This window comes from Capsicum annuum, chromosome 12, assembly GCF_002878395.1.
Source record: "Capsicum annuum cultivar UCD-10X-F1 chromosome 12, UCD10Xv1.1, whole genome shotgun sequence".
Classification (NCBI taxonomy): domain Eukaryota; kingdom Viridiplantae; phylum Streptophyta; class Magnoliopsida; order Solanales; family Solanaceae; genus Capsicum; species Capsicum annuum.
In genome coordinates, this window is record NC_061122.1 from 74,644,504 (window position 1) to 74,665,357 (window position 20,854).

Below are 20,854 nucleotides of genomic sequence, written 5' to 3' on the forward strand. Positions count from 1 at the left end.
CTAGGATTTTTACTACCTTACTTCATCGAAGCAAGGGTATATCATATGCCTGGGTTTGGTGTTATCATTCTTCCTTATGGATCCTATATTGCTTTCACTAGTGGTCGATTAGATGCTCATCACCTTGCCATCACCACTAGGCTCACATTAGTAGTTCATTACTTAACATGCGCCGAGTGGATTTTGCTGTTAGCGTGTGCCTCTTGCCAATTTTTTGAGCTTCTCCCTTTCTTTCTCTTTTAGCTTCTCCTCGTCAATTTTTTAGCATGGACCATCAACCTAGAGATGTCCATCTCCTTAATCAACATGGATTTTCTACACTCCTTAACCACATCCTTGGAAACAACAAACATAAACTTACTCATTTGGGCCTAGAATCAACTAGCATAGTCGGAGCATGCCTCGCCAAGTGAGTTAACTTGAGTGAATACTCCTTAACACTCATAATGCACTGCTTAAAGTTGTTGAACTCCTACACTTTAGCTTCTCTAAACTCAAGTGGAAAGAGCCTGTCCAAAAATGCAGCAGAAAACTTATCCAACTCTACTGGCCTTGCATCTACACCTCTATTTTCCTTCCACTACTTAGACCAAGTATGATCCACCCCTTGCGGTTGGTAAGCATCCAAGTCAGCAATCTTAGTAAAAGTAACACCCATGATATCAATCACCATTTGAAGGCTGTCCAAGAATTCGTGTGGATCCACCTCTAAGATTCGAGTTATCTTGTACTCACTAATAGGGTGATTGGGGAAACAACTTACTGGTTCTTCAAATTAGTCACAGATTGGGCTAGCGCTTCGAAAGCATCCTTAAACATAGTATGTGAGACCTGCTCATCCACAGGTTCTTCAGGAATTGGTGGTGGTGCTTATTGGATCTCCTTCCTCTTTCCATTAGTTCTCTTAGGAGGCATTATCTGTAAATGGATAAAGTTAGAGGAGAAATTTTGATAGATCTCACACTCTATCACACGGCATGAGTTACGAAAAAAGTGAGACCTTCCTAAAATATTCCATAGCCTCTCCCCCATAAGAGTGGCGCGCTTCACACCCATGAACGAGACTCTGCTAAATGCGGCTTTCAGATACCTTAGGATACTTTAACCTACTTCTTTGATACCAAGTTTGTCACAACCCGAGACTATCCCCTAGTCACAACATGATGCCTAAGGTCTTAAGTAACTCCAAACTAACCCATGTCCTAGAATGCACTAGAATAATAAATAATGTAAAAAAACACTAGGTGTAAGCTAACTGATATAACTATTGGAAACCATAATAATGTAAAACTAAATACCTAATAAAACTGGAACTAGAGCAAAGAACAGTCTGACAATTAATCATACTGAAAATCTAAACATTTGTTTGAAAGCCTCTACTCATAATGAGCTGTTGGGACAAGCCACAAACTAATTCCATCTAACAAAAATTGAAGTATACTAACAAGAATTTAAAGAACTGATAACTAGTCCCCGAATGATGAGGACTCAAGAAAAGGAGCTATTGCATATGGTAGGGGAACGTGCTAAGTGTGGTCTGGGTACGAAGCATCCAAACCTATATTATGAGACAATATAGCGTAGAAAAGTAGGTGATCAATACTTTGAATGTACTGAGTATGTAAGATGGGAAACTACCTAACCTAAACATAAAATGAATGCATGGACGTATAATTTGAATGTAAAACCAAGTATAATATGTACTGAATAAACTTAATACTGAATAACAAATTATCTGAATTCTTGGTCAACCAAACCTGAACTGAACACAACTAAAAATAAACTGAGGACTATGGGAGCTAACAATAACCGACATACGTCAATCTGAGCAAACCGAGGTCCAACCTATAACCCTAGTTGGAAGGGTGTCAGTACCTTGTCAAAGGTACCAACACTGGCTAGCTTGGATCCACTAAACTGATGTGTCAAATGACTAGGGTGTCAGTCCTCAACTGGTGGGTGACCCCTCATAATCTACAGTGGCGCGGTAGTTTTGGAACTTAGGGACTTCTACTAAAGGTCGCAGTCCTTAACTGGCAGGTGAGCCTTCATCCCTATTTTCACTCGGTTCTAAGTGCCACTCCCAACTGAACGGCACTAAAAACCGATATATATATATGTGTATGTGTGTGTGTATGTGAGTGAATGTGCGCTCAATATAGTTGAAGTCTGGAAAATATAAACATATGTACAATCTAAAGTGCACAAAAAAAGTCAACTAGTTTATGTATGAAATCCTATGTATCGGGTGTTCAAAACCTACCAGCTTATGCAACTAAACATGATAGTAATTTCAAGTTGATCATAGTTCAAAATTTTACAAAACATATCCCAAACTCAATATTTATCAACAATAAGAAATTCATGATAGTGAGTATTGGAAGATGCAAATCTTGTGGATAAACCTATTCTCATGTTTTATTTGAACTCAATTCTTGAAGGGAAATTAAACTTGAGGATTTGATAAATCTTTAGGACTCAATGGGTAGAAGGAACCCACTCATGAAATCCCACATACCTGAAGTGGAAGCTTTGGAGAAAATCCTTGGAATTTGAGCTTGTTCTTGAGAAACCCTAACTAGCTTTTGGAGATAAGAGAAACACTTCTTTTTCTGTAGTGGATTGATTTTACAACTGAGTGGTGAATTTGTTAAAGTTTGGGATTATATACCACTCTTGGGAAAGCCTAAATGACGTGATTTGGGAATTAAAAGGATGGGAAAAGACTAGACAGCCCTTTTTAAATTGTGCAGGAATTTCTGGGGAGCAGTCATAACAACTTGTTGCGTCTGGTCCTGAGTTGTGGTCTGAGTCGTGACCTGAAGTCCTGAGTTTTGATTCCCTTCTATTATGAAAATGACTCCCCCCTGAATGACTCTTTAGGTCTGATCACCAGTCATTAGAAGAACTCGTGGTCAAAGACTTGATTTATGGATTTCTTTCTGTTGTGACGACGGGTCCACCTAATGACTCATTAGGACAGGTAACGAGTCATATACTGGACTCATCACCACTGGGATAAAATCTGGGATCCTTCATTGTTGTGGCATGACTCTCCCCAATGACTCATTATGACTAATAACAGGTCGTTGCCGTAGTTGTTCTCACTAGCTGTTGACAGACCCTCAGAAAAGTTTCCATATCTTTTTTCCACGCTATCGAGTTAAAGCGAGACTAGTGGTATTTGGAAACTAAATCAATGGCCAATCTTTAGATGGGTCTAGAGCCTTAAAACTTGGAGTATTACAAGTTCATCCTTAAACTAAAAGGCAAGAAATACCTAAATCAGTACGAATCTTAGGGTACCTACTATATATATTTCAAACTCTAGCTCCCAAGTAGCTACCTCAATAGGACGGCATCTCCATTGAACCTTAATTATAGATACATCTCTAGAACACAACCGTCTTACATCCCTGTCTAAAATTGACATTGTCTTCTCAATGAAGGTCAATCTCTTATCCAAATGAACCAAATCCTAATGAAGTACATGAGACTCATATGAAATATAGCGCATAAGCATCAATACATGAAAAATTGGGTAAATGACTGAAAGATCTGAAGTTAAGGTCACCTCATAATAAACCTTGCCAACTATTTGAAGAATATTAAATGATCCAATATATTTGGGGCTCAGCTTGCCTATCATCTCAATCTCATCACGACCTTCAGGGAAGAAAGTCGAAGAAAGACTATTTCAGTTATCGCAATCTTCAAGGCACAAAGCCAATGGTCTATATAACTTTTTTGTCTATTCTAAGCTCACCAAAGCCTTTTCGAATACCCCCAAACAGTGCCCAAAGACTTGTGAGGAAATCAGGGTTTAACCTCTAAGGTTTCAAACCAACCAAAAGGAGATCGAAAATGTTTACCATACAATGTCTCAAAAGGTGGTCATCTCAATACTTTAATGGTAGCTAATTATAAGTGAACTCTGCCGAAACCAAAAGTTTCTCCCACTGACCTCCAAAGTCCATAACACATAACAAAACATATCCTCCAAAACGTGAATACTCCAATCCGAATGACCATCAGTCTAGGGGAGGAAATAAATGCTAAGGTCAACCTGAGTACCCAACTACTCCTGGAAAGTCCACTAAAAGCTAGAAGTGAACATTGAGCCTTAGACTAATATAATAGACATAGGAACCCCAAGAAGATGAACAATCTCACAAACATAAATATGAGCCAAGCTTTTGGGACTAAAGGAAAACTGAATTAGTACAAAATAGCCTAGTTTGATCAATCAATCCAAATAAGACAGATATTTTTAGAACCACGAGAAGTATAAGGTAACTCAGTTACGAAATCCATAGTGATAAGCTCCTACTTCCACTTAGAAATGGGTAACTTCTAAATTAAACCACCCGATCTCTAATGCTCGGTATTCACCTACAGACAACAAAAGCAACGAGTAACAAAATCCTCCAAAACCTTCTTCATACCACCCTACCAGTAATGTTGCTTCAAATAATGATAAATCTTGGTCACATTTAGATAGATATAAAATTTGGAATCATGTGCCTCCACTAAAATCAATCTCACCTAATCTCTAACTCTTGGCATACAAAATCATTCACAAATCCTCAATACACAATCTAAATCAACAGAGGCTTTCTTAGCCTTGCCACTCAACACCTTATCATTAATCACCCTTAAATATTCATCATCAAACTGGTGAGCTCAAACCTGCTCCATCAACGAAGATCTAGTGTCAACAAAGTGTAAGATACATTGGGGTGTCAAAATAGCAAGCCTAACCATCTAGTTAGCTAAAGTCTAAACCTCTTGGGAAAAAGGACACTCCTAGGTCATGACATGAGCTACGTGTTCCATACTAGTCGACTTCCAACTCAAGAGATCTTCAACCACATTAGCCTTGCCTGAATGATACAAAATAGTGAGGTCAAATTCCTTGAGTAACTCAAGCCAATGTCGTTTCCTCATATTATAATCTTATTATCTAAAGAAGTACTAAAGGCTTCGTTGGTTTGAGAAAATCTCACAAGGAACTCTATACAAGTAATGATACCACTTCTTTAATGCAAACAATAAGGCCGCCAACTGCAACTCATTAGTAGGGTAATTTCCCTCATGAGGCTTCAACTAACGAGAGGCATAAGTAATTACCTTACCCTACAGCAACAACACTGCACCCATACCAACACCAAAAGCTTTATAAAATATGATAAAACACATGCCTTACTTGGGAAAGGTCATGGTAGGATACAACATCAACAACTTTTTGATCTTTCAAAATCATTTCTCTCACGTATTCGACCACTATAACACCATCTTTTTTAGTCAATTTGGTCAAAAGTACCATCATATACAAGAAACCATATACACTATTCCAATAATAACCCATCAAACCAATAAAATTCCAAATCTTAGTAGGGGAAGTAGGTCTATCCCAATCATAAATTGCCATAATCTCAACCAGATCAGTCTTAATGCCATCCTTACTTACAATATGACCGAAGAAATAGATAGAATCAATCCAAAACTCACACTTAGAAAACATAGAATACAACTTCTTATCACATAACCTCTAAAGTACAGTCCTCAAATATATCACATGGTTGTCCTGACTCATAGTATAAACTAAGATAACATCAATAAATACAATCACAAAGGAGTGGAGATATGGCTAACACACCCATTTCATCAACTCCATGAATGTTCTTAGGGCATTAGCAATCCAAAACACATGAAGAATGCATAATGACTTTGTTGAGGTCAAATGTAATATTCGAAACATTTGAAGCTCTAATCTTCAGCTAGTGATACTCGAAACTCAAATCAATCTTGGACAACATCGAAGCTCCTTAATGCTAGTAAAAAATATCATCAATATGATAAAGGTGATACTTGTTCTTAATTGTCACTTTGTTCAACTACCTATAATTAATACAAATACACATGAAAACATTCAATTTCTTTATAAACAAAATAGGCATACCCTAGGGAGATGCACTAGGTCAAATAAGCCCCTTACTCAGGAAATCATGCAACTGCTCCTTCAATTCCTTCAACTCAGTCGAAGATATCCTAAAATAGAAATAGAAATGGGCTTGGTGTCCAACTTCACTTAAATAGAAAAATCAATATCATGATTTGGTTCCATACAAGGAAAATCCGTAAGAAACACATCCATGAACTCATAAACAACTAAAATAAAATCTACTATGAGGCAATGATAGTACACATATATTAGATAAATAAGAAAAACACCCTCTTTAGATCAAGCGATAAGCATATAAAATAGACTAACACCTTTTATACCTAAATTAACCATACTCTTCCAAACTAACCTCGATACTTCCAACATAGCTAAGGTCACAGTCTTGGCATAACAGTCCAAAATAGCGTAATAAGGATCTAACAAATTCATACCCAAGATAACATCAAATCACCATATCTAGAATAATTAAGTCTAACCATGTCTCACAACCCATAAAGGTAACCATATAAGATTGATACACCCGATCCACCACTAAAGAATTTCCTACAAGGGTAGAAATATAAAGAGGCATAGCAAGGGGATCACATGTAATATCAAAACCAAAGGTATAATATGTAGACACATAGAAAAAAGTCAACCCAGGATTAAATAACACGAATGTAGATCGGTAGAAACTAAAAAAAAACTGTAACATCATCAGAGGCCTCTTTCTTAGATCTAGATAGTGTATCAAAGAATAGACCACATCTAATCTCAGAATGAGTAACCCCACAACCACCACCACAAGCACGTCTACCTCTACCTTGAGTACCTCTAGCAGCACCCCTACCACTCTATGAACTACCTTTTACTGCAAATATAGAAGTAGGCTTGAAAATATATCGAGGGAACATCCTTAGCCACATATCCAAACTCTTCACATAAAAAATATCCTTTACAACCTGACTCAATCTAAAGTGGTAAGGATGAACTAGCATGACCATCCTAGCTCGATGTCTGGCTACCCAAAGTGCTGAACCTAAAGGCCTGCCACTTGATCCCTACAAAGTAGCCTGAATCAGCCCACTATGATAACCATGGGAACCTCTACTACATAAATATCTATCTCAGGGGGAATATACACTAAACTTAATATAATAATGCACCTTCTTGGTGCCTCTTTATGTAGCCTGGATAATAGACTCGATCATCTTGTCATGCTCAATAATACTCTGGAAAAAAGTCCCTAAAACTACCATATAAGTTGTATCCAACTAATAAGTACCATCTAACCCCTTTACAAACTTCCTAATTCATTCAAATTTTGTAAAGATTCTAGCAATTGAATCCCTAGATAAAAAGTGAAAATGAGATTCATACTTAACAATAGTCATGGAACCTTGCTCCAAATAATCAAAATCATCATGCGTCTAATGTATCAAACTATATGGTACGAATCCCTTCAAGAAGGCCTCAAAAAATTGAGTCCAAGTCATAGTAGAAAACCCAAAGGTTGCAACTCAAATAAGATCCCCACCCATCCCTAGCCATATTCGTCAACTGGTAGGTAGTATAAGTTATTCTATGAAACTCAAGGGATCCAAGATTATGCAACTTCTCCTTGCAATCAACAAAAAGCTCATAGGCATCCTCACCAATGGCACCACTGAACTTGAGCAAACCCAAGTGGATAAACCTTTCAAATCTTTTATGATCATCAGAAGATATAATTGAACCCAAAGAAACTATAGAAATTATAAGTTTGTCCAGATGAGAATCCAAACATAGAAGTACCATAGATGAAGTTTGTACCTCTAAACTAGAAATACTATAATTAGATACTAGCACTAAAGGTAGAGCACCACTCAATATTTAAGGAATGCCATAGGCAGATACTAGTACAGACGGTGGATCCACACTCAAATTTGAAGGAATACCATATGAAGACATAGGGATATACGGTGATACCATACTCAGAATCGAAGAAACATTCGGTGTACTTAATGGAAAACCATTTAATAAGTCAATAATCGAATTAACCAACCGTCTAGAATTAGGGTAGAATCTAAACTCTTTGAGACCTAAGTTAAACCTGTATTTTCTACATACTTAACATAGGACTTGGGAGGGATCCCTCTAGCACTACTTTGACAGGGGCAGCTTATTGTGCTCTTCATCTACCTTAAGGTTGTCTATGACCCCTGACACTCTTTATAGTTGAGAGTCCATCATTATGTATTGGCTTAGCATTCCTAACTTTACAAGATTTAGTCCTCACCACCTGTATAGAAAAGAGTGGAACTTTATTTAGAATAATTGATAAAACAACCAATATAATAAGGAATCAAAATATAGTTTTTTGTAAAGACATCCTATAGCCTCTCAAAGTTAGATATGGATGTCTATGTATCAATTTGCAAGACTCTACTAGACATCTTGCTCTTACACTTATAAGACTAGTGAACCTAGTTGCTCTGATACCAATTTGTCATGATCCAAAAATGGATCATGATGGAACCAACGGTTGCTCAGCCTTGATAAGTGTGCCAATCACCCAAACTAATAAAGAAAAATGAAATATACAATACATACACGTGAAAGACAAAACTTCTACAATAAAGTTAGGCCCTAAAATATTTGTAAAAGGAAAAATCAAAGAAATCCCATAAATTCCCAAAATTTTGGAGTCATGTTGTATGAAAATCCAATGCAATATCATAAAAATAAGGATATATGTACTTGTCTCTGATAATTAAACAAGGGAAAAGAGGATTGAATTAGCCACCACGAGAAATATTTTTACTAATATTTTTACAAAAAGGCCCAATTCAGCAATGACCACTAAAGTAGATTCAGTAACTCAAACTCTGGAAGTCTCCATATGAAATCAGCTACCATGAGAAATGCTTGTACAAGGATCTACACAAAATGGCCTCAGTAGAGGTGAGTATGGTTCACTTGTACTAAGTAGATATCATAGGCAAATAGAGCAAAGCATAAAATAAGATAGGTAAAATATATTGTAAGCATGTCACTTCCAAGAAAAAAAGTCCTAAATGGTAGATCACATCATCTCTACTAATAGTTCTAACATATAAATACATAGATGATAGACCTATGGAGATATATATATATAAAATACATTAAAACTCCAGAGTCAAGTAAATAAAGAAAAGTCAGCAAGATGTATATATAAATGCAATGCAGTGTAATGTGTACGGGATAATGAAAGTCATTGCATGACTTTTTGTATACACCCACCGAGCTGTGTAATATGGATGGGATAATAAAAGTCATTGTATGACTTTTTGTACACACCCACCGAGCTCGCATCTACCAGATAGGACCAATGGGGGGTTCTCAACCCATATACTATGTCTAAATCTCAATCTCAGCGTATCTCGCCACTTCAGCATATGTTCATAGAGAGGATTTTTATAAAAGTGTTTTATTTTGCTTTCAAATATAGTATTTCTCAATGGTACTAGTATCTCATGAATACATATGAATGGAGTGAGGATGTAATGCTCACAATTAACTTAGTATGATGATATCCAATCCATCTAACATGTATATATATACAAGTAAGCCTAGAAATCAACCCAATATATCCATACTTCATGATTATCAACTTTAATTAAGAACCATCAGTATAGATACGCATGTAAGACATTATTAATGTCGTTTAAAATCCTAACTCAGGTATTTTTATCTAGATAAAAGAAACCAATGCTTAAATAAGGCATATAGTAGCAAAATAAGCCCCCTCACAAACATTATATCTAGAATAAAGGTATTTTAATGCACAAATAAGGCCAATAATCTCAAATAAATCCCTTATGTGAGAAACACACAACATTACATATCACTAGTCCTAAACAATAGAATATGCACCCCACACACGCACACAACAATAAAGATAATCTCAAAATATAAAATCCATAGTTCTTACCAAACCCATAGCTTGCATTACATATTTATTAACTACCCAGCTCAATCTAAATGAGGTTAATCCATACCCTATCCCTTAGTATGCTTTACTTTTTTATTAACTACCTAGCTCAATCAGAAAGAAGTTAAGCCATAACCTACCTCAAAATGGTAAAATTATAGTCTAAAGTGCTCCAACATAGAGTAATCCACTTTCAAATGACCTTAGAATAAAATATAATATTCAAAAATAGCATCTACATATTAAAAAAAATAGGTAATGACACTCATATTTCTCATATTCTAGCTGGGTCCAAAACGAGTTTGAAAAAAGAAAAAGGTACATATGAATTTTTGTAATGACCCTCTAGGTTATTTTCTCAATTTATGTGAATTTTTGGTATTTTAATCCTTCCCATAGAGGATACAGATTATATATAACTCGTTAGAATTATTGGTTCAGTTATTGAAAAGTTTGTTTTGGTTTTAGGCTCATTTCCCTATTTTGGAGCTTTTATTGTTTTAAAGTTGGTCTCGGACCAAAACACCTAGTAGAAGACCTAAAATGAGAATTTCAATAGTGCCATCATCTTTATAACATTAATTTAAGGCTATGGGGACCCTTGGTTAAGGTCTCGAGGCTTTCATACTCATTTTGGGCCATAGGATGGATTATATGAAAAATGGAACTGTAGGTGTGAGCCCTACATTTAGTCAAAACTACATAGGATGAAAGTTATGTTGGTTCCATTGAGTCAGAATATCAAATTTTCCATGGTAGAATTGTTTATTTGCATACACGAGATTTTGACCAATCCCAAACACCCGATCAAAGTCCTTTTTTGGATTTAGCAAAATATAATATTTAATATCCAATATGACCGGTTTAGTGCTCATAGAGCCGCTTTAGTTTCATGTGCATTAGCTCCCATGAGCCACTTAAGCAACGTTAGGCATTGGGGTGTGTCCACTTTAGTGCAAAGGTGACTGCTTTAGTAGTATTCCAAACTGCTCTAGTGGTCGAGATTTCACTATAGCTGCAGAAGCCTTGGAACCGAGGTGACCACTTTAGCGACACTTGAAAATTATTAAATCTTCTTTCATCACCTAATTTTCACACCATTTTAAGAGTTTAAAGAGAGAAAAGAGTAAGGAATCATCCATTGAAGCTAAATAAGCTAGCCTGACACTCATTGGTTATTTACCACTAATTTTTTCATCAATTTCCATCCTATTTCATGGTAATTCATAAAAATTTGGTCTTAAATTTCTAAAATTTAGGGGCTGATATGGGACCCATATCTTGCCCCATTTGCGCTCAAGTTTTGAGCAAATATTCCTTGATCTTTGAGGGACCTCGTGATACATTTAATTATTGAATTCATTTGTGAGCCTTATGGGACCGATATCAACTCAAATTTTGATCGAACTACTAGTATATAAATATGGGTCTATTGTACTCCTTATAATATATAAATTTACTATTTTGATAGCATGGCAGCATTTTGAGATTATGGAGCAAAGGCAAATGATTTATGGGCGATTCGAAGACTTGTGCTTTGTCATCGAGGTATGTTTTTGTCTACTCTTCTTCATGAGATAGTTTATTATATATTACATGTTATGCAGGCGTGTTAGGTTATGATTATGTGTATATTACCATGACTTAGCCTAATGTAGAAGCTTATGGATAGATGGGTAAATCGGCCTCCTACGATAAAATACTTATTATACTTCTAGAATCCTATTACCCTAGTTACTAGCATGTTAGACATAGTTGAGGCAAATTACCCTTTAGAATAAGGTTGACTACTTGACTCGATGGATTATTATTATTTTATAGATTATTAAAATATGGTTTGGTTGGTTATATATTGTTGGGCCCAGGGTCGTGATACAGTTTAGTTAAACTTTGAGTGAGTAATTTATCTTTATAAAGGATGTGGTCATAGTCTATGGACATTTAGATGCTTAAAATAGTATTGTTTGGATACTGGTGATGGAATGCATAGATTTCGTATGTTCACGCTCACTTAATGGTACGATTCCAATTAAAAATATGGTTTTACTACTATTTTATAAAAATATAGATTTTTTTCAAAATAAGAATTGTACCACCTTATGAGCTTTTGGAACTAAAATGATGTTTTAGAAATCTAACTGAGATAAATTCTGGTCCATGATTTTATTACTACTATTTACTTCAGTCGAGAGAGATTCTGACCTTTTTTATACTTTTTTAGCCATAGTTTGAGTACATGCATTTCTTATATGTATGCATCTCTCTAGTACTGGATGTAGTATATTGATGGTGATTATGATGATTGAGAATACTGGATTAGGACCATGTTAGTGCATACGGGTGTTCTTGAACCCCTAGGAACCCCTACGTTTGTGAACCGTTGTATCAGAGAAGAGAGATTGTCATAGGTCCTCCCTTTGCAAGCCGCCGAGCTGGAGTAAATGTACACACTAGGTTATGTTATGGCACATGGATTGGTTATGATATTATATATTTACTTTGCATTTAATCTCGCATGTGTATTGCCTATCACTGGTATATTATTTGATTGCTATATGTATCATCCCTCTAGGGTTTCATAGGTATGGGTTATGAGTGCTGTTTGTCGTATGCTGTGTATTGATTGAGCTTTATGGGTTATGGGGCTCGATTTAGGTGATGTTTGTCCAAATTAGGTAGTTACTTTATTATTATTACTATCATTAGTTCGTGTCAGGTTGATTACTAACTTAAATAGAGATTCGAGGTATGATTTTGATTCCTTTCTCTTATGGTTATTTTACTATTGATAGCTAAGTCATGTTAAGACATTTGAACTAGGGATACTAAGTATGCTGGTACTAGTTCATTCTAAGATTAGGATGCCTTGAGATTCTAGATTGACTAACTTATATTGTACCTTAGAGTTGGACTTACTTATATATATACATATACATATATATGGATATATATGTAACACCATGGGTATTTAGCTCCTAGGAAGTCCTAGGATTTTGCCCTCACTTCCCTGGTTAAGACTGGACCCTATGAGTTATAGGGTGTCCTAATGAGTCGTTGGATCAAGCCGTAAAAAAATCAGTAAGTTTGTGGCTTGATTCTACTTTGAGTATGAGTGGATCACTAAGAGCCATAAGGATATGTTATGAGTCATTAGGTGTAATCATAGGGTGTCTAGTGTAAGGCCCAATTTGGGTTCCACGTTGACTACTACTGGAACCTACTAGTTGTAGGGTCCCAGTATGAGTGGTATTATTAAGTCATAAGGATAATAGTGTAGGGTTCCTTCATGGAACTCCCTTGATTACGAATCGTGGTGACGAGTCGTAAGGAATGGCTATGAGTCAAGGGTTGACCTATAGTTAAAGATAGGATTTTTTACATCTTTTAAGTTAAGGGTATTCTGGACATTTTCCCTCTTACCCAAATTGAAACCCAAGACTTATAACCTCTTTAGGGAGGTCATTAGCACTCAGAAACTAATCCAATTAACTTCTCAAACACTCTAAAGGCTCTATAAATTCGCTAAAGTAAATCTAGCTAGGGTTTTAACAAGTTGGTCATCTAAGAGCTCAAGGGTCGATTTCTCTCCAAATCTCTTGGTGTTTAAGGCCTGTTACTCTCCCATCATTGTTAATTTTTTTAAAAGCATATGTTTTAAAGTATTGCTTAAGATATGTTTATGTTGGTTTGAAACAAGGGTTGGAGGTTTTAAATGCTTATTGTTGAATAATATTTTCCTAAAGTTTATATATGATTAATCATGCTTTACATTGGGTTTCAAACTTATGGGTGCATGGGTAAGGTGAATGAACTAGGGAATTGTGATTTTACCAAATTTGTGACTTTAGAAGAGGGTATGACCCTAATCCCAAGTGTAAAACTAGTTTTAAGTTATGAGAAACGTGGGAATTTGTGAAATTGAACTAATATTGAACTATTGCAAGATATAAAGAGATATTTGAAATACAATTGCCTATTTTAAAGAACAAAGGAAGTCAGCGTTTCCCCTACCATGTATTAATGAATAAAGGTAGTTGTTCTTTCCAAGTTAATGGAAATTATTTTGGAATGTTGTTGTTACCTTGCAAGTGTAGTTAGTATGATAATATCAACAATGATGCCTTAATATGGAATATGGTTCAATGAATAGAAATGTGAGATACTTGTTTTAAATGGCATTAATAAGGGTTGTGTAGTTGAGTCATGAAACTGGAGGTCCAAGTAACCAATACTGGAAATAGTATTTGCCGACATGGAGGTCAAAGTGACTAGGGAGGTTCGAGTCCCGCTCATTATTATTTCATGATTAGGGAGGTTTGAGTCCCCCGTAAATTATTACATGATCGGGTGCATAAGTCACCTTAGTATATGTTGAGAGGTTCGAGTCCCCCATATGCATATTTATGATATTATTCTCTTATTTATCTAACTACATGCAATGGGGCCTGACCACGAGGTGAGAGTTGGCGCCTATATAGCCCGTGGGCATATGTTATGATGGTTGAGCTAAACAATCCATGCCAAATTTTTAAAATTCATGTTAATCCTTGTAACCTATCCCAACATGTGATATATATATATATATGCTTTTGATTATGTGCATTGGTCTTGGAATGATTTTGAACTGTTGATTATGTCATTATGTTATCCCTATCCATGAGTTACATGCTAACGTTTACCCTGCTAACAATCTTTGGATGTTGTATCCCCATATGATACAGTAATTGGTCATACTTATACTCTTCCTACTCAGTGATTAGGATTTGGGATCAGCTCATGATTTGATATTGCAGTGGTGAGCTTCCATACATCGAAAGACTTAATTTTATGTTTTTTTATATTTTATGTCATGAACTATTTAGACTTGTTTTGGCAATTGTCAGGGGCATGCCCCGACATTTTATTGGTATTCGATTTTAATTTATTATTTAGAAGGCTTAGTTTGGACTACTATAGTTATTGAGCGGTGTCGGTCAGTTGTTTGGTCGGTTGTCTATGGTTGGTTGTGGACATGCATTACAATTTTCTTAATCTATTATATGCCATCTTGTTATATGTTTGGAATTCATATGACCTCAAGATATGATGTGTTTGGTTTGGTTAGGCAACTTTTTTTGTAATGTAAAAAATTGAATAAGCTTTCTGTCGATATCAAATTTTCCCAAATCCGATACTCAAACAAAGAGTTAGAACTATTTTAGTGAGACAATGTACCACCTAGAACTTTAGCGCATAACGGGTCTAGCCAAAATGGCAATCATTAAAATCCAGTGAGCCCCCTGATTATGGCGCGTCGCACCAAGGCTTAATTTTAGAGTTATCAATTTTCAGTGCACCAACGTGATTCCACCACATCGCAGTGCCTTTCCGTTTTGCAACCAAGGTGGCAACACAATTTCCACAGTGTCGCACCATCAAGCAGTTTCCTGATTGTCCAATTTCTAGTAAGCTGGCACGATTATGGAGCATCGCACCAGCATGTAAGACTGGGATTTTTCAGTTTAATTCCAGGGGCAAAAAGGGTCATTTTTCTACCCCTATATATACTCTTTAACACGGGATTTGGCCTTATTTTAACCTAAAAATACTAGTTTTCTGTCAATTTGTTCAAGAACAAGAGCTAGAGTTTCTACAAAATCAAAACCCTTCCTTTTTCTTTGAGAGAAATCAAGAAATCAAGAATCTCTCCAAGAGCTTTCAAGAAAGAGTTTCTCTAAGGTATGCAGATGTTGATTCTGGGGTCCATTTCATCCAAAAATCTCAAGAACCTTTTTATAAATTTCAAAGCTTTTATATTTATGATTTTTCAGGATTCAAGTGAGTTGAAATTGATGTTCATGCTATTATTGAGTTGTAATTTAAGTTTGTTTACAAGGTTTTCAAGATTTGACCGTAGTATGTGATATTCATGTGATGTTCACGATAAACCCTCTTCAAGTTGCTTGTTAAGTGATGTGTTCATATCAACTAGGTGTAGAAATTGTTGAATAAGCAAATCATGATCTCCATATGTTTGATAAAATGCTTATGTGAAGGAATTAGAGCCATTCTAGCATGTTGATTAGAAATCCCCAATTGTATGCAAGCCCACGTATGCCAAGTGTTTATTCAAAAGCCTTAGTGAAAGAATTGTGACATCATAGCATGAAATTCCCCAATTATATGCTCTTTTATACATGCTAAGACTTTAATTTATGCTAAGTGTTTGATACAAGATCTTGTTACAGGGAGTATGAACCAATAGCATGCCTCCCTATACTATCACATATTTATGATTCCCAAATGCTTAAAGAGATGTTTTAGTGATTGTGATGGTGAATGAATGTCCATGGTCTTGATAATTAAAGAATGGTTATTCTTTACTTTTATGTTATCGAGTCGTGGGGGTATTTATACTCAAAAATTTAGCTGCAGTCTAGAGCCAGTATCAGTTTTCCTGATAATCTCAATCAAGCTATGATTCTTAGAACTCAGTGAGTTATAGAACTCTGTACTCTCAGATATATACAGAACTTAAGTAATCTCAGTAATGTTTGCAATCTTAGTATCTCTAATAATCTCGCCTCAGTTCTGTACTCAGCTCAGATCTAGTAGTATTCAAGTGTTCAGTTCTGACCTCTGTAGTTACCAAGTAATCTATTCAAAGCTCAGTGTCGTCCAGTCTGATAACGAGATTCAGTAGTATCCCGTCAGATATGGAACAAAGTGAATTCAGCTTAACTCAGTCAAATCATTTGAGAAACATGATCAGTGTCAGATTCAGCTTAGTTTTTGTTCAGTTAAAAATCAGTTCAGAGTCTTTCAGTTGGGAGTATAAGCTAGCACCGAGCGAGGGCAAGGATTGGGGATCCCCATCAGAGAGGCAGAGTCGTTAGGAGCATTCCCTGAACTCCAAAACTACGTAGCCAGTGCAGGATGTAGGAGTCACCCATCAGGAAAGGCTGGTCACCCGTCAGATAGGCTTGACTATTAGATTGCCTTAGGCTTGACTTCCTGTGAGGGTCACCTATCAGATAGGCTTGACCATAGAGGTATTTACCCATGGCATGGTATTGACACCCTTCCAGCTGGGGTTACAGGTTAGACCCCACCAGTTGAGATTCGGGGCATGTCTGTTAAGTGACTATTTCCCACAGTTGCAGTTTTAGTATCAATCTTTAGAAATCAGGACTGTCAGATAAAGTCATCTATCCCAGTGAGGAACTCAAATAGTTCCATTAATTTATGGACCACCCATCAGATAGGCTTGGTCCCATATAAAGTTATTTAGTATTAGATTTAGAGATCACCCATCATATAGGCTTGATCTCAGTCTCATATTCAATTGAGTAATCTCATTATCATATCCTAAGATCACGCATCAGATAATCTTGATCTAGTTCTTATATTCAGTTGTTTCATTATCAAATCCCAAGATCACCCATCAGATAGGCTTGATCTCTGTCTTATATTCAGTTGACTAATCTCATTATCAGATCCTAAGATCACCTGTCAGATAGGCTTGATCTCAGTCTTATATTTAGTTAAGTAATCTCATTATCAAATCCCGAGATCACCTATTAGATAGGCTTGATCTCAGTCTCAGATTCAGTTGAGTATTTTTGTTATCAGATTTAGAGATCACCCATTAGATAGGCTTGATCTCAGTCTCAAATTCAGTTGAGTATTCTGTTATCAGATCTCAAGATCCCAGATAGGCTTGATCTCAGTCTTAGATTCAGTTGAGTATTTTTGTTATCAGATCTAGAGATCACCCATTAGATACGCTTGATCTTAGTCTAATATTCAGTTGAGTAATCTTATTATCAGATATCGAGATCACCCGTCAGATAGGCTTGATCTCAGTCTCAGATTCAATAAAGTATTCTTGTTATCAGATCTAGAGATCACCCATCATATAGGCTTAATCGCATTCTCAAATTTATTTGAGTATTCTTGTTATCAGATCCCGAGTTTACCCGTTAGATAGGCTTGATCTCAGTCTTAGATTGAGTTGAGTATTCTTGTTATCAGATTTGGACATGATCATTTCTTATCATTGATAGTAGATTTTAGAATCATCTGCTAGAGAGGTTTGATCTCTGATGTAGTCAGACAAGAGTGGCAAAGCTTAAAATTCAGTCAATGACGTGAGTATATTTAGTCAATCAGCTTCAGTGTCCTCACATTCTAAGATCACTCGTTATATAAGACTGATCTCAACTCCCGTACTCAGTTATCAGTATTAGATGATTTAGTGTTCAGTATCTCAGGCATTAGTAGTAAGTTCAGATGACTGTAAAGAAGTATCTGAGTTTCAGTATTTTGAGTCATGATGATTTCAGTTATGGTGCATGCATTCATGCATGTGTTCTCATTTAGTACTCTCATGATTATTCAGTTAAGTAACTGTTCATGCATAAGCCCTTGCATTTAGCCTTACCTCATCTTCATACTCAGTATATTCCTGTACTGACGTATTTGCACTATGGTGTTTTATTTGACACCATAGGTTTAGAGGCACAAGATCCAGAGTACCCTTAAAAGCTCAATCCCAGTCAGCGGTAGTAGATATAGAAGTGAGTCCTCTTTAATCGAGGATGATCCTTATTTTTATTATTATCATATCAGATTTGGTTTAATTTTAGTAGACGGAGTTAGTTGGGGACATGTCCCATCAACTCTATAGTTCAGACAGTTTAGAAGCTTTTCAGATTGATGTATCAGTATTCAGTTTTCAATTTTGTGTATTTTTAGATAGTTTGAACCTTATGGCTAGTTTCTGCATTTATTATTTATATTATACAGTGTTCAGGTATAGATATTAGTAGAGGGTTAGCTTGTGATCCTTCGGGATCATGAGCATTGTGTGACGTTTCGGTTCCAGAAAATAGGGTCGCTACAGTTAATAAATTCTAACACCTTGGATTACCATAACTCCAATGGGAAGAACCTATCCAGAAAGGCAGTAGCAAAGTCCTCCCATTCTATAGGCCCTGCATCTGCGGCCTTATCTGTCTTCCACTGCCTGAACCACATAAGGCACTACATCCAACAACTGATATATAGCTAACTTAGCACTATCACTAAAGTTCACTCCCATAATATATGTGACCTTCTGCACCATGTCAAAGAATTCCTATAGGTCCTCTTTACACTTAGACCCTAAAAATGAAAGAGGGTTCATTTGGGTGAAGTCCTAAATTCTAGCTACTAGCGTTCACCCCGCTAATAATCTTTGGATGTTGTATCCCCATGCGATGCAGGAATTGGTCATACATATACTCCTCCTGTCCAGTGATTAGGATTTGGGATCAGCTCATAAGTTGACATTAAAGTGGTGAGCTTTCATATATCAAAAGTCTAAATTTCATATTTTCTTACTTTTATGTCAGACAATTTAGACTTATTTTGGCTATAGTCGGGGGCATGTCCCGACATTTTATTGGTATTCAGTTCTAATTCATTATTTAAAAGGCTTAGTTTAGACTACTATTGCTATTGAGCGATGTCAGTTAGTTATTTGGTTGGTTGCCTGAGGTTTGTTATGGACATGCATTACAATTTTCTTAAGCTATTACATGCTATTTTGTTATATGTTTGGAATTCATACGACCTGAAGATATGATGTGTTTGGTTTGGTTAGGCAAAAAGGGTTACCTCTGGTCCGCGTGGGACTTGATATACCCATGACGACTAGGACCTTATTTAGGTCATGACAAAGATGGTATTAGAGCCTAGGTTAGTGTCATTGGGTGTCCAACAATGTTGTGTCAAGTAGAGTCTTATCTATGGGTGTGTAGTACGACATACTTATAAGGAAGATGCTATGTGGCATTTAGGAATGTTTCCTTTTCTTGTTGTTCTATTTTTAGCTAGAGAATCTAAGGTTTTGAATCCAATTTAGTTCCTGTATGTTATCTTTTTAAATCATGCGTCCAAGAAAATCTAATGTCTGTGTCAACACTTCTTATAACACACTGAGTCTACACCCTGGACGTTACATGGTGCTTATAATCCTGAAGGGCCACAAGCTAACCCATGACCGGTACCTGCAATGAGAACTAAATAATAATAATGATAACATATGAAAAAATATAACTGAAATGCTAAATGGTTCTCAAAATATTTGAATAAATACTGAATACTGATAGTAATATTGGAAAAAAAATTGAACATCTGTCTGAAATAGTCTGGTTCGCACGCCTCTAAATGTCTGAATAGGAAGTTGATGGGACATATCCCCAACTAACTCACATTACTAAACATACTGAACTATTGGAATGCTACAATAGTTATAGTTATGAGGACTCACCACTATAACTACTACTAATAACTTGATCTGCTAAGCACGGTCAGAAGCCCATGCATCTAAAATCGATGATATGAGACATCATAGCACAAAAGAAAGAGTATGCATCAGTACTTTGAATGTACTGGTATGCTAAGTGAGGTAGGTTGATATACATGGGTTCGTATGCATGAACAATAAATGAGTTAATGATAAAAACATAACGAAATAAGAGTACATGGAGAATTAAAATTATGGAATGTACTGATTATACAATACTATGCATATACACATATATATTGAATCTGCTATCATACTGAAACTTAACACTGGGTGTTGATAACTGAGTGACTGATATCTAAGATTATTGATAACAGTATTACTGATAACTGGGTGACTATTTCTGACAGTCCTGAATCTGTAAAACTGAACTGAGTTCTATACTGAGTCTAAAACTGAAACTGTGGGAGGTATCATTTAATAGACACACCTCATGTCAAGCTGATTTGGGGTCCAACCTGTAACCCCAGTTGGAAGGGTGCTAATATCGTGCCACGGGTACTAACAGGCTAAAGACTTACCCTCATCTGGCAGGTTTCCTAATGAGATAGGTATTACCCTCATCTGGCAGGTAAACACTTTATCAATCCACAACTGGTAGGTTGATATTTCAGCCTATGCTGGCTAC